Here is a 13,755-nt window from a genome sequence, read left to right as displayed (position 1 = left end):
TGATTAAGGCAAGGGGAACATATGGAGACCCCAATGCAGGTAACTGCAAGAAGTTTGAATGGGCAGAACAGAAGTTATGGAACCTTGATGTTCCCCACGAACATCACAGAGCTGGATGCAAAATGGCGGCAGCACTCAAACGAAGGATCCCCTTGATGTGAGAGCAGTGATCGGGGCGAGAGTGGAAGCGGACGGTCGGGCTGATACCCCTCGCAGGAAGGAGAAGAAGGTTCGGACCCTATGGACTATGTGGAGAATATGATAATCCAGAAAATAGGGGCTAGCAAGCTTTCCCAGGGGTTCGCGATTGAACGAGCGCATAGGGCCCAGGCGAAGAGGCTACAACCTGGGGCTCCTCCCCGTGCAATCATAGCAAAGATATTTAAGTACAGAGACAGGGAAAAGATCCTGGAATTTTTTCAGAAAGGTGGAACAATAACGAGGGCGTCAACAACTATCACTTCATACCCGGATTACACAATGCTGGTGCAGAGACAGTGCTACAGCTACGTGGCAGTGAAAAGAAGATTGCGAACAGCCAGATTCAAATATATGCTTTTGTACCCTGCGAAACTCAAGGTCCTATACAAAGGCAAAGCACACTTCGAGGGACCAGAGGAGGCGACATGTTGGCTGAACGCCCAGGACCTCCAAGAGTCTGGAGACGGTCAGGAGCATGATGGACAGGATAAGTGATCCAGCGTCATGTTTATTATTTTTTTCGGGGGCGGGTGATACTACAGCAGTTGTACCTGAAGGGGGTGTGAAGGGCATGGTAGAAAAATGCGAATGCTAATCAATTGGCATACTCAATAGGTGGACTTGTTGGACTGGAATATAGAAGTGTGAAAGACAGATATGAGCTGGAAGTGCACTGCGATCTATAGCTTAACATAGGAGACACAGGATGCAGGCGACCAATCCCCAGTAGGTAGAATAGTTGAAACGCCATTAGCGCAATATCTCCCTGCTGTGTCCTGAGTACTGGCAATAGCCTAGAAAAGGGCTAGATGCGGGGGTGCCTGAGATCCAGGGATGGAGCTGGGCATTAGTTGGGAGGGGGGCGTGAATGTAGGGAGTTGGGGATTGAGTTGGGGCAGGGAAGGGAGGGGGGAGACAGGAAAGTTGGGGAAGTTGCAGTGTTAATAGTTAAGGGTAGTTTGAGTCGGGGAACAAGCTTACATACACAAGCGTTGGCATTCCAGGCAGAGCTTGGAAAGATACAAAAAGGGGCGGCGGGATGCGGCTGGAACATGGGGGACCTTAAGGTAATTACTTGGAAAGTCAGGGGGCTCAGCAGCTACCTAAAAAGGAACAAGATTGTGATGTATCTAAGAAGACAGAAAATAGACATTGCCCTAATACAGGAGACCCATCCCACAAAAGAAAAGTTAGAGGTGATCCAGATGAAGTGGAGGGGGATCGTTATCGGCGCAACATATTCGGCTTATGATAGAGGGGTGATCACTTGGGTAGCACCGCATGTCCCATTCCAGTTACTGCAGTCCATGGTGGAGGCGGATGGGAGGATGGTGGTAATACGGGGGCTGGTGGAAAATAAAGAAATATGCATCATAAACACATATGCCCCGAATCAAGTCACAGTGACATACTTCAAGTCCCTATACAACAAAATGAGCTTGTACTTGGGGGGGGGGGGTGTGATCTGGGGTGGTGATTTTAACTGTACATTAAACCCGAAGATTGATAGGTCAGATGGTAAAATAGACAGACCCGCCCCTGCAGTCTCTGTTGCAGGACTTTCAGCTCGAAGATATGTGGAGGGTGCACCACCCACAAGATAGACAGTATTCACACTACTCTGCCCCTCAGAATTTGCACACGAGGCTGGATTATATGTTTGCCACACAGGAGATGGCGGAAATGGTACAGACAGAATACAAAGCAAGAGTCCTATCAGATCACTCGCCATTGGTTCTGACATGGCAATACCGACCCCCAAGGACCAGGATTCCAACATGGCGACTCAGAGCTGAGGCACTGAAAGACACAATGTTTAGGGAGGATTTGAGAGAAGAAATTATAAGTTATTTCGAGACCAACACTGGAAGTGTCGAGTCGGCAGGTACACTATGGGAAGCTTTCAAAGTGGTGGTGAGAGGGATTGCTATAGCCAAGTCTAAAGGGCTGCAAGGAGGTATATTAAGAGAACTTCAGAAAGCAGAAAAAGAGCTAGAAATGGTATTGGGCAGGGGAGGTAGCACCAAAGAGGATGCTGAAACTATAATCCAACTGCAGCAGGAATGTGCGGGACACTGGGAGAGATTATGCAATCTGAACTATAAAAAGTATGTAGCGAGGCAGCATGCGGGTGGGGACAAACCAGGGAGGTTGTCGGCATGGTTGTATAAAAGTGAGACCCCCCAGACCTACGATCAGAGCAATAATGGGGGAGCATGGGCAAATAGTGGACACCCAAGAGGGCGTAAATCGAGAGTTCATAGAATACTATCAACAATTGTATGGGGATGAAGAAGGGAGCGACTGCAAGGAAATATTGGACACACTGGAAGACATAGGCTTGCCACGAATAAGCGTGGAGGAGCGAGTGGACCTGGATGCCCCAATCACTCTAGAAGAACTTGAAGAGGTGGTAGTGCACCTATCCACAAGCAAGACCCCGGGGGCCGATGGACTCCCCAGTGAGTTTTATAAAATGTATAGAAATGAGGTGCTCCCCCTGCTGCTAGCAACGATAAATGAGGCATTTGAAACAGGGAGGCTACCAGAATCCCTGAGAGAAGCGATCATTATCCCCCTCCTCAAACCTAATAAGCCTGGCAACGATTGCGGATCATTCAGACCGCTATCGATGCTAAACCAAGGTAGCAAAAGGCTCACAGCGGTGTTGGCAAACAGAATGAAACGGATCATTAACAAACTAATACACCCTGATCAGACCGGATATGTCCCGCGCAGGAACATATCCGACAACCTCAGACGACTTCACCAGGTTATAGAGCATACGAAAGGAGACTCGGGTGAGATTGCGATTGCATCGCTGGATGCAATAAAAGCCTTTGACTCTGTCAAGTGGCCCTGGCTGATTGCAGCCCTGACTAGTTATGGGATAGGGCCCGGGTACCACAAATGGGTCAAACTACTATATAGTGCACAGCTGGCCAGAGTCAAAACAGGAGCGATAATTTCGGAGAGGTGGCAACTTAGAAGGGGTACTACACAAGGATGCCTGTGGTCCCTGCTGCTGTATATCTAAGCACTGGAGCCCCTGGCGATATACCTGAGGCAGCAGTACGAGACGATAGGTATCAGCATAAAAGGGGAGCCGCATTTGGTTTCACTATACGCAGATGATACGTTGCTGTACTTACGATACCCCAAAGAAAACCTCCAATATGGAAGTGATGGAGTGATTTGCGTCGCTATCTGGCATAGCGGTGAACCCCAAAAAATCAAGCATATTCCCTCTAGGGAGGTACGTAGGGGTACCACACAATCAATTGCCAGTCTTGCAAATATCATGGGAGATAAATACGTTTAGATACCTGGGGATAGACATTTATCACAGGGTAGAGGCAGAACACCAGCATAACACTGAGAAAGCAGTAAAAAATATCGAAAATAGTATGAGGTTCTGGACTAAGCTCCCCTTGGCAATGATGGGAAGAGGGGCGCTGTTGAAGACGGTTTTATTGCCGAGATAATTGCACTTCTTCGGGAATATACCATACATGATACCAAGGCGATTTTTTGTTAAGCTACAGAGCATATGCAGAGAATTTCTATGGCACGGATCAAGGAATAGAATCGTCCTTTGGAAGTTGCAGAATACATATGACGAAGGGGGAATAAAGCTGCCAAACTACGAAATCTATTACTTGGCTAGCCAGCTACAATATGTGGCCAAGTGGTTATGTGTTGTGGTGACTTATGAGGAGTATGAAGAGAATGCTTTTCATAGTGTTTCTTTCCTGTGTGCTGCATCCCTGTATGATGTCATGGAATGTTGATGACAGCGTTTCTTGTTTCTGCATCCTAATGGTTGTCAGTTGGAGAAGGAGCTGAAGGAGAGGAGCCTCTTAATGTTGGGGGTCTTCTTCTTTTATTATAACCTAAATAAAACCTTAATATCACTTACCTGTCTGTGCCAGCCTCTTCATAACAATGGCGGCGAGGATGGGATAAGGTGGCCACAGCAGACGGGTGAAAGGAGACCCCCAGCAACCAGCCGTACCTGTTTTGCCCCACCTGGTAGGAACCCGGGCCGGCGTTGCTCCTGAAGTCTGCTCCGCCGTGCCCGGCGTTGAGTGACCCGCAAGAGGAACGACCCGAACTGCCCAGCGTCCTGGTGAGGAGAAGCGGCGGCCCCGCCTCTCAAGTGAGTAAGAGCCCCGGTCCGCCGCGGGCTGCTCCGCACCATTTTCCTGCATTGAGCGGCCCGCCAGTGTGAACGACGAGAACGGCCGTCGAAGTTTCACAAGAGAGAGACACATTCCAGGAGGAGCCGACGTGGCAATAAACTTAGGAGAGACCACCCAGTCTCCCGATCAGCAGTGGCAGCTGATCAAGCACCATCGGCACAGTGGAGGTTGCTCTGCTTTTCCCCGGCGTCGAGCGGCCGTCATATCCCTGCAACTGTTGTCAAGTAAGTGCTGATCAAGCACCATCGGCACAGGGGAGGTTGCTCCGCTTTTCCCCGGCATCGAGCAGCCGTCATATCCCTGCAACTGTTGTCAAGTAAGTGCTGATTTTTTCTATCCACACCGCCGCGGATCCCGGCACGGGCCATTACTCTACAGCTGTTCGCTACAGAGCAGGAAGGAAGACAAGCCCAGTTACCGTATTCCTGCTAATAGAGGGATAGGGTGCATCTGCACAGGAGGGTGGAACGTAATTACCGCAATACATGTAATAGAGGCTCAAGTAAATTTAATTACAGCACCGCTCTGGGTACATCGCTACAGCATTTCCCTTGAGAGGGTGGATTTTACATGAGAAGCGGCGAAGACACGCAGCTAAAGCCGCAACTTAGTGAGTGACACTGGGGAAACTGAACCGTGGCAGCAAAAGGGGTTCCAGTGACAGCAAAAGCGGTCCCAACTTGAGACATTTTTTTTGTGACAACCCTGCAGATTCGACCCCGCTATAAGAAAGTGACTCCTGCATTCCCAGTGGAAGGATTAGATTCCTCCCTCCAACAAGCACACAAGGACTTAATTTAGAAGTGTAACGAGAAAAAAAACACTGCTCTGAACTAAGATTGTAACCTTAGTTGCCAGCCCTTAAAAACATGGCAGCTTTGCCTGGCATATCTGGACCACCCATATTTATGCCTACGCCAGGGGCGGCGAAAATTGCTTGGCCCCAATGGCGCAAGGGCTTTATGCATTATATGAATGCAGCCGGGGGAACGGCATATTCCAGCGAAAGGAGGTTGGCGTTATTGCTTCACTTTTTGGGTTACGAAGGCCAAAGAATTTTTGAGACCCTCCCTCAGCTAGCAAGTGATGGAAGCGGGGATGAATTGAATGATTTCGAGTCAGCCTTGATGAAGTTAGACAAACATTTCAACCCAAAAAGAAGCACGATTTTGGAACGTTACAATTTCCGCATGCGCATACAGGCTCATGGGGAGTCTGTTGAAGACTATGTGACTGCTCTCCGTCATCTGGCCCTAACTTGTAAATTTCAAGGAAGTTTTGACAAGCACATCCGTGACCAATTCATGACGCATTGTCGGTCAAATAAGATACGCGAGGAACTGTGGCTGAAGGATGAGCCGAACTTGGATGAGGTATTAGACTTAGCTAAACGTGTAGAACATTCTCTGGCATGTGTTGCCAAGCTATCAAAAGCTGAAGGAGGAGATTCTAAGGATGCCAAGCCGGAAGTGTTAAATGTGGGTGAAGGGAAGAACAAAAGGAAGGGAAGAAACAAACAGAAGGAGAGGAGTAATACAGAAGAAAGAAGAAACCAAGAGTCTACGCAAAAAAGTAAAAGGAGAGAAGATAAAAAGGATGAGAGATTGTGCTATCGGTGTGCCAGTGCGACACATTTTGCATCTTCAGTGGTGTGTCCAGGGCGGAAGGCAATCTGTAATAAGCGCAAAAGGAGAGGACACTTTGGGACATGCTACAAGAACTATCAGTTTGGCCAAACGAGTCAAAGGAAGGTTCTATACGTGAATGAAGAGGAAGAGGGGAGGTCATCAGAAGATGACACTGTACTGGCATTGCAAAACGTTATCGGGAACACTGTCAATGTTGTTAGTAGGGATGGTATCCCGGATGATTGTGAGCGCCCATATGCTGTCTTGACTGTGAATGGATGTAAGGTGTCGATGATGGCTGACTCAGGGTCGAAAATCACTTTAATATCCAGAAGTGCATTTGAGGACGAAATGAAAGGGGCAGTGTCGACATTATCAGAGCCTGACATAAGTCCAGGGGGGTACAACCAAGAAAAAATTGATTTGCTGGGATATGTCTGGTGTAGGTTTGAATTTAAAGGACGCTGCTGTGATGGGAAAGTATATGTGACCAAGAAGGGTCAATGCTTGTTAGGATGGAGAGAGCAAAAGAATTTGGGAATCAGATTAGATCCCAACCACCCTGATCAAGTTTTACAAGTATCAGAAGTATGTTCAACGTATAGCAAGTATGTGAGAGAGCATGGGAAGGTATTTGACGAGACATTGGGAAGAGTGAAAGGATTTCAACATCAGATATTATTGAAAAGAGGCAGTGTTCCCACTGTGGCGAAGCTCAGGCCCGTCCCTTTTACGTTAAGGGACAGAGTAAAGAAGGAGTTGGAGAAGCTCCTTAAGTCAGGAGTGATTGAAAGAGCTGGGGGGGTCGAGTGGGTTTCCCCAGTCGTGATTGTGAAGAAAAGTTCAGGGGATCTGAGGCTGTGCGTTGATATGCACAAATTGAATAAGTGTGTGTTGGTGGACAGGCACCCTCTGCCCAACATGGGTGAGTTGTTAACCATGGTCGGTGGGGGCGAAGTACTTCTCTAAAGTGGACATGACGTCAGCCTATCATCAGGTGGAGTTGGAGGAGGCATGTAGGAAAGTTACGGTGTTTGTGACACATGAAGGTGTATTTCAATTTAGGAGAATGCCCTTTGGGTTAGCGTCCGCCTCTTCAGTGTTCCAGAAAACCATGGATCGCTTGTTGAAGGGGGTGAAGGGCGTTTTCTGTTTTCAGGATGATGTGTTGGTGAGTGGAGTGACATTGGAGGAGCATGACAGGAATTTATGTAAGGTGTTGAAGATATTTGAGGAAAGAGGTATCACGCTGAAAGAAGAGAAATGCAAATTTGCTGTGACAAAAGTAGACTATTTGGGACATGAAGTGTCGGGGAATGGTATCAGACCCAAGGAAGAGATGGTGAATGCCATAAAGAGGATAGAAAGACCAATTGATAAGAGTGAATTGCGCTCTTTTTTAGGAATGACGGAGTTTTATCAGAAATTTGTGGTAAATTATGCTGACAAAGTGCATGAAATGAGGAAAATTCTGAGGAAAGGTGTTGAATTTGTGTGGAATAGTCAGTGTGAGGCAGAATTCAATGGAATAAAAGAAGAAATAAACTTAGCCCAACCATTAGGATGTTTTGACACGAGAAAGCCATCCATCATCACAGTGGATGCAAGTGAATGTGGCCTAGGTGCAGTTTTGTCCCAGAAACAAGACGATGGGTCTGAGGAGGTGATAGCTCATGCCTCGAGGGGTCTCAAGGGTACGGAGGTGAGGTATTCTTTTCTCGAAAAGGAGGCATTGGCATGTTTCTGGGCTGTGGAACGATTCAGAAACTTTGTGTGGGGTGTAGAGTTCGTAATTCGTACAGATCAAAACCACTTAAAGCTATATTCGAGAATAAGGGCCTTGATAAGGTTTCCCGCAGGGTGGCAGGGTGGGTCACCAGAATGCAGACACATTGTTTCAAGATGAAGGTCATTCCCGGGAAGGACAATATATTGGCTGACAATTTATCAAGGATGAGAGTAGTTGACTCTGGTATTGTGGAAAATGAAGAAATGGAATTAGTGTTTGTCAACACGGACGGTATAGTGTCCAAACAGGAGTGGTTGGATGGGATGAGGAGCGATGAAAACATAAATAAAATAATTCCGTATGTTGTTTCTGCTGCATGGCCCAATAAGGTGGACGTGGTGGAGGGCGTGAGGCCGTATTGGGAAGTGAAGGATGAATTGTCGGTCATCGATGGGGTATTGTTCAGATGGGGAAGGGCTGTGGTTACGGTTGGTTTGAGGAAGAAAGTGATAGAGCTGGCACACAGCGGTCACATAGGAGTTACCAAAACCAAAGGTGTGTTGAGAGAAGACTATTGGTGGCCGGGTTTTGACAGGGAAATAGAAAATTGTTTAGCAAATTGTCAATTTTGTGTCAAGAGTGGGAAGGGAACTGTAGCCAAGAAGCAGCCATTGGTGGACGTGGGTCTCCCGTCTAGGATATGGAGTGATCTCGCCAAGGATATCCTTGGTCCTGTGGAATTGGGTTATGGACATGGAAAGTTCATAGTTCTGGTGGTGGATCTGTTCTCTAGATGGGTGAATTTTAAAATTGTGAGAGATGTCACCGGAGAAAGCATGATAAAGACATTGCAGGAGATATTTTCCAATGAAGGTCTACCAGCGAGTTTGTTGACGGGCAATGGTCCCCAATTTGTAGGGGGCAACTTCACCAGCTATTTAAGGAAATGTGGAGTTGATCACAAAAGAACCTCATTGTATCATCCCAAATCCAACGGACTGGTTGAAAGGATGAATAGGTGTGTGATGGAGAGTATTCGTATGGGGGAAGAGTGCAGATTGGATAAGTTGGCTATGATACAGAATAGGATCTGGGCCCTAAGGATGGCGCCACATTCAACGACAGGTCTGTGCCCGTTTGAGCTTATGAGAGGCAGGAAGCCATATTCCATGGCGTGTCCGCCATGGCTGGGTAGGAGTAGGGAAACGGATCTGGTTGTTGATGGAGTAAGAAAGTCATTGGTGAGGAAGAAGTCTGAATGGGTTGCGCGTGAAAACCTGAAGAGAGGTAAGAAAGAGCTGCGCGTAGAATGTGGAGATTGGGTCAGGATTAAGAAGGGAATTGTCAAGAGGAAAGGAAAATCTCTTTATTCGGATCCGGTCAGAGTTGTAGCGGTCATGAAAGGGGCCGTACGTGTGGCTGGAGGACAAGTGTGGAATAAAGACAGAATTGCTACGGTTAAGAGAAGCCATATATAAGTTTATGTGCCAAAAAAAACGGGACCATTTTTGAGTTATTTTGGTCATCAATGTGACACCTTTGAATTATTTTGTTGAGATTAGAACTTAGATTATAAATGAAGTTAAAAAAAAAAGGGGGGAGATGTGTTGTGGTGACTTATGAGGAGTATGAAGAGAATGCTTTTCATAGTGTTTCTTTCCTGTGTGCTGCATCCCTGTATGATGTCACGGGATGTTGATGACAGCGTTTCTTGTTTCTGCATTCTAATGTTTGTCAGTTGGAGAAGGAGCTGAAGGAGAGGAGCCTCTTAATGTTGGGGGTCTTCTTCTTTTATTATAACCTAAATAAAACCTTAATATCACTTACCTGTCTGTGCCAGCCTCTTCATAACAGTTATCAGAAGACCCGACTTCAGAATCGAGTGTTGAGAATGGAGTGTGCCCCGTTCTTCCTGAAAGAAGTGATATGGCTGCCCAAATTAGAGTTGAGAGAGCACCGCAAGATGTTGGTACTGGGATGGAAGTTATGGCACAAAGCATGTCAGGTCATGGAGAACCCAACCCGGTGTTCTCTGCAAGTGCCACAGGTTGCATTGACGGGAGGAGATGGGCAACTAATGAAGACGATTAGGAGGCACTGGGAAACGGTGGGGATTGTAACAATGGGAGACAAATGGCAAGAGGGGGAAATAAAGAAATTTGAGAGGCTGGTGGAGGAAACAGGGTTGCATGCAGGGCAATACATTACATATAATAGAATGGTACAGTGGATCAGAGAGACATGGTCGGAAATAATACTAGAAGAGCAGCCTGACGCTGCAATAGAAACGATATACGATATAGCAGAAGGAGGGCATGAGATATCCAGACTATATGAACTATTGATGTCCAAAGTGGGGAAGGAAGTGCCACAAGTAATACATGACTGGGAGGAAGAAGTAGGTGAACCCATGAGTGACAGGATGTGGGAACGGGCCTAAGGGTACCCGAAGAAAGTGTCTAGAAATGCGAGGCTACAGCAAATACAACTATATATAACCCACAGGACATATATGACACCCCAGAGGATAGCTAAATTTAAAAACGCAGAACGACAAACATGCCCTAAATGAGGGGAAGAAAATGCTGGGATGACGCATATGTTTTGGGCATGTCCAGAGATTGGGAAATTCTGGGAAGAAGTGGCCCACCGATTAGATGAAAAAGGGATTAAGATAAATGTCGAATCAGCGGGGCATGTCTGGTGGGAGGGTTCCCTAGGCCACGCCAACTAAAACATGTAAGTAAATTAAAGGACTTGGCATACATACTTGCTAAGCATAGAATTGCCATGGGATGGTAGGCATGTAACAGACCAAGGATAGAAGTCTGGTGGAAAGATCTTCAGAAATGGAAGGAAGCTGAAACAGCAGCGTGGAATGAAGCGGGTAATAAAGGAGGGGAGGGAGAGGCAGAAACCCTGACAGCTTGGAAACATTTAGTGGCTACACTGTATGGGCCCACCCAGGACTGGTCGAGTGACCAGGAATCTGCTGAAGACACAGAAAAAGGAACCCCTTTGGGAGTAGAAGAAGAGGACCGCGAAGTGAAGTAGGCTTGTATTGGGGGACAGGGGGGTGGGGAAAAAGGCAGACAGCATACATTGAATGATATATACAAATTTCGAAATATTATGACATGTACTGCAAGGTTTTGTTGTGTGTTGATTGTTTATGTTTAAATCAATAAAAATGTATTAAAAAAAAAACATAGAACAGTTCCCTGGTTGAGGCGCAGTTTCAGACAACACTTTCCACCCATTACAGGTCACGCAACCAGGAACTTAGCATTTGCTTTGCCATCAACCTTTGGTTCACAATTAGGGTCTCTCTGGTCTTGGCACAGTTTTAGACTACACTGTCCACCCATCATAGATCACGCAACCAGGAGCTTCTAGGTTTCTTTCAGAGTTCAAGATGTGTTTCACCAAACAGTTTCTTAAAGCACAGCTTCACAACTTTGTCACCTTGGTTTCTTAAAGCCTTCAGTTTAGTTTCCTTGTTACATTTAAATTCATTGTTCATCAATGGTGTTCATCTTATAACATTGTACTTGTATTCAAAGAAACAGTTAATCTGGTTATCTGGTTTGCTGTCATGGAATTCAATATGTCTTTGCTTCTGATAAAAAGTAGTTTTTGCTCCATTCATTCAACCTGATATTCAACTTAAGTTTCTTTCACTGCTTTCATTCAATGTGATGTTCAATTGAAGCAAATTGGTTCATTTAATTTAGAATGCTATGTTACTTTCACTTGTTTCATTCAGTCCTGTGATTCAATGCCAATAATGTTGTTCGTTTCATATAAGTAACATATTTTGCTTTGCTCCATATATTATGTTACTAGCATTTATTTCATTCAGCTCAGGATCTGACATAAGTAACATGCTTTGTTTCATTCATTTGACCAGTATTGTATTTCTGGCCTTCTTAGAGAGGCCCGGGTATTGCGAGTGTCCCACACACTTATCCCTTCTTGACAGCTCCTTCTCTCTGCTTTCGGTTTCCAGGGGACAACCAAATAGCCGGGTGCTTCACAATGGACTTGCCAGCTGTTCTGCAGGCTTTGCCTTTCTGCAGCGCCTGCTGCTCGCCTGCCCACCTGGGGAAACTCTGAGCCGCATACACCTTCAGACAGGATTCCCAGGTCCTCTGATAGCGTGATTGCTGCTGGCTTCTCTTCCTGCACAGCTTCCACTTTGGCCCTCTTGCCTCAGCTTCTGCCTCAGTTCTAATGCTTGTTTGCAGTTTCCCTTTTTATACACCTGAGATTCACTAACAGGCTGCATGTGTAAATTAAGGGCTTGCCTTGCCTGACTTGCTCGACCACAATTAAACCAATTAAGGGGACATTCCTGACCGTCAGGCATTTTCTTCGTCCCATTATTTTAATGGGAGGTAATCTTCATGGCTCCCAGTCGTCTCTTCCTCGTCTCAGTACTGTCATGCAATTTAAAGGGGCAGAGAAGTGGAACACATGTATAATGACCCAAAAAGGTCAGGGGACCTTCAGGTTGGCTATCCTGAGGATAAGGGAGATACCATGTCTCGCCCAAAGGTACCTCCCTCCCGATCCCCAGGGGTCCTTCACCCAGGTGATTCTCCCTTGCTTATCGAGGTCCAGGGTCAGGATCCAATAGAGATGGCCTTTGCCTGGCCACCTGCATATAGGGTCCATGGGGAGTAGAAGTGATTATACCCTCAGGTTTCTCACAGCGCTCTTAAGTGAAATGCTTGAGCAGCATTATAAAACACCAACAATAAATAAATATGGCAGATACATTTCTGGGAAATATAATCAAAATATATTTGGGGTTTTTCCAAAGTTGTAATCACTTTCCAAGTCATAAAATAATTTGCTAAATAATAAAAAAAATTATCTTCCAGCATATAATGCTTTTTTTAACTTTTATGATTGTTTTATATTCTCTAAACTCCTCCAAGAAAGAAACTAACTGCAAATTTCTGGACACTATCTGCACCTCCCGGTAATGTGATTGTGGCTCGAAGGGCAGTAACTCAAAAATCGAGAGAAAAGTCCTTCAGGAGACTTTCCTGCAGAGAGCCACGACCCTCCACAGCTCGCCACTCGCTTTTGGCGAATTCCGAGTAAAGGACCTCCTCGCACACACACACTCACGCAGCAGTCGTCGTCAAGCCGCACTGTACGGTCTCCGTCGGAAATTCAAAAGAGACGCAGCCGCTTCCGACAACCTTGGTAACCTCACGGTAATACACCTGCATCTCCAGCGAAACGGACAACAGGACCATACTCAATCTCCAGTTCTTCCCTTCACCAGAGCAGCATCAAAAGCAGCTCAACGGCAGAAGATCCTCTTGTTCCCACAGACCCACTGCTGCAGAACCAGAGTAAAGGAACAGCCACTGTTGGCCTTTCTCCTAATGACAACCCAAGTATTCACTACCAGGAGTTAGAAATAGCTAAATATATTAGACTACCTGGGTCCCTTCACTTGAAGTGCCGTTGGACAGGCACGTGAGTGATACCGAAGTAAAGACCTATCTGTAACTTTTGCCATATCTTTAACATTGGTTTTAAACTTGGCTTTGGAAAGCGGCTGGCACCAGAGCCAGTATAGCACTAAGCAAAAAGGATTTGAGTCTGTCACTATTTCCTATAAAAAGTTGAATCCAAGCAGGGGCAATAGAAGTTCAAAGGTACCGCTGGTGGTTCAAACTGTCCCCCTCGGTATGGCAAGGTCCTGTTTAAATTTGACACTTCGATTAACCCAAGTAAATACAACCTATGAATGTTTCCACAAGACTTCCTGAACCAGATTGCTCATTAGTAACTGTACTTGCCCGACCGAGACAAAATATATTTTATTACAGTGCCTCTTTACGCGCTATCCTTCATCCTAGGAACTATGGTATTAGCCTGTATTCTTCTTTTCCTCACTCGCCTCCTAAGAGTTTCCCTAGATTGCTCAACAATGGCTACCACTAGGTCAGCCAAGCCAGGCTTAAGGAAGGTA

At 46.1% G+C, this 13,755-nt stretch overlaps 1 protein-coding gene across 2 annotated transcripts in view; it reads right to left on the bottom strand.

Moving 5' to 3' along the window:
• Positions 1 to 13,755, bottom strand: part of CFAP44 (cilia and flagella associated protein 44) — a 1,393,686-nt gene that overhangs the window by 1,269,625 nt on the left and 110,306 nt on the right. The window lies entirely within an intron of this gene.

Source organism: Ambystoma mexicanum, chromosome 7p (genome assembly GCF_040938575.1).
Source record: "Ambystoma mexicanum isolate Mex_15411 chromosome 7p, UKY_AmexF1_1, whole genome shotgun sequence".
In the NCBI taxonomy this organism is placed as follows: Eukaryota; Metazoa; Chordata; class Amphibia; order Caudata; family Ambystomatidae; genus Ambystoma; species Ambystoma mexicanum.
The sequence above is the reverse complement of the archived record's forward strand: the minus strand, read 5'-3'. Positions and strand labels throughout refer to the sequence as shown.